Source organism: Etheostoma spectabile, chromosome 12 (genome assembly GCF_008692095.1).
Source record: "Etheostoma spectabile isolate EspeVRDwgs_2016 chromosome 12, UIUC_Espe_1.0, whole genome shotgun sequence".
Lineage (NCBI taxonomy): Eukaryota > Metazoa > Chordata > Actinopteri > Perciformes > Percidae > Etheostoma > Etheostoma spectabile.
Genome location: NC_045744.1, coordinates 25,527,440 through 25,529,215, shown reverse-complemented (window position 1 = coordinate 25,529,215; position 1,776 = coordinate 25,527,440). Strand labels below are relative to the sequence as shown.

Below are 1,776 nucleotides of genomic sequence, written 5' to 3'. Positions count from 1 at the left end.
ATGAATACAATATGTGGTGCAGGCTTCCATGTCTAAACTTTGATGAGGTTACACATCAGAGCACTGTGTGATTTACTACAGAATTTTTTTAAACAATTGGCCCAAAGTAGAACCAATTTCCTGATGTTATACAGCTACTTGTAAAACACTTTCCTTTCCCTGTCACTGCCTTGCACTCACAGCATCCAAGCAGCATCCTTCCTTCTCAGCTGCTTGGATGATTGTGTCATGCAATTATAAAACAACAATAGAAACATTTCCCTAATGAGCGGTATCTAATGCCTTCTGAACCTGGCTGATCATCGCACAGTCTCACCCCTTTCTTTAATTAAATGAATGGGAGGTGAAATCCTGTCTAATGGCATCATAAAAGTACATATGGACACATTTAGATTTTATCAGGATGGTTTACTGGCTATAACACCATAACTCATATTTTAATAAAAATATGTACACTTATATTAAGAACTGGTATCATAGTTGTGTTGTATAACTTATCAATTATTCATTATACAGTAGATAATAGCCCCTTTAAGACATATACGTTGTATAGGGTTGCATGGTCTAAAATCCTCTGGCTAAAGGACTATGGTTGAAAATTAGCCGACTGGTTAACACTAGCACATTTACAGAAATGTTGATTAATGTGTGTTGTCCTTTTATAAATAAAAATACAAAAAAATATATAGTGGCAGGTATGTGCAACAGGCTGTTGCCCGAGCAACTGCCCCTGATTGGCTTAGCTGCCCATCTGGTGGAAGAGCCTAAATAAACTTTTTTGTCTTTCTTTTTTCTTTTTTTTTCTGTCCTGGCTGCATTAATATGATAATACGCCAATCATTACCAAAGTTAAATCAAATTAAGTCGCTACATCAACCAATACGGCCCTCGGAGATGCCCTCTGCCCCCAGTCACGTGACTTTGACATTCTCACACACGGAGAACCGCAAAGGAACGAGGGAAAGCTAAACCCTTCTGCCTTCACGTGAGTTTTTAAAATTATGGAGAATATGACTGATGCTCTGTGAATAGTAACCCAAAAAAAAAACACTTGCGCACTGAATATTGTGCAACTTCAGCTTGTAACGTTTGCATCACGTCGCGCTGCATTGTCTTTTATTAAGGTAAAATGCTACGTTATCAACCAAAGCTAACTACAGCCTATGTAGCTATGTAGCAGCGGCTAGCAGCAGTATGCTAACGCAGCTAGCTAGCTACGTAACATCAACCAATACGGCCCTCTAGCTAGCTAGCTAACGTAGCTAGCTACGTTACGTCCGTCACATTAGCTTGCGTTCTTTAGAGCAGAGAGAGGCTCAGGGATGTAGTGTCTGGGCTCTTGAGTCATGCTAGCTTATACGTTGTTTACAGTCAGTATGTAAAATTAGTTTTCAACCAACAATCATGTGTGACGTTAGTCAAAAATAAATAAATTATAGCCTAATGTTAGTTTTGTGTGCTTATAAGCCTTCACAACAAAGACGACTGAATTAGAGAGAGAAAGCAAAGAATCAACTAAAAGATCTGCAGCTTTGTAGAGCTGGGTTAAAACTGTCAGCAGGCCAGATGTGAGAGTATGGAGCTAGAACAGTGACAGTAACCTGTGGTATTTGAAATAACATTTGGCTTTGAAACAAGAAATATTGGCACTGAAATATGTTGAGCTGATATATAAAACACAAACATCAAAAAGTAGTCTCACAATCCTATTATATTATTTCACTTTGACATTTGTTTGTATTAGGATAGGTTTTTCAATGTCAATCTACATTTTTT

The 1,776-nt window shown here is 38.0% G+C and overlaps 1 long non-coding RNA gene across 1 annotated transcript in view; it reads left to right on the top strand.

Moving 5' to 3' along the window:
• Window positions 1-720: 720 nt before the first annotated feature.
• LOC116699105 (uncharacterized) overlaps window positions 721-1,776 on the top strand; it is a 10,357-nt gene continuing 9,301 nt past the window's right edge. Inside the window, exon 1 of the long non-coding RNA XR_004334368.1 lies at window positions 721-985. This is a non-coding gene — a long non-coding RNA (uncharacterized LOC116699105). The remainder of the gene's footprint in view (window positions 986-1,776) is intronic.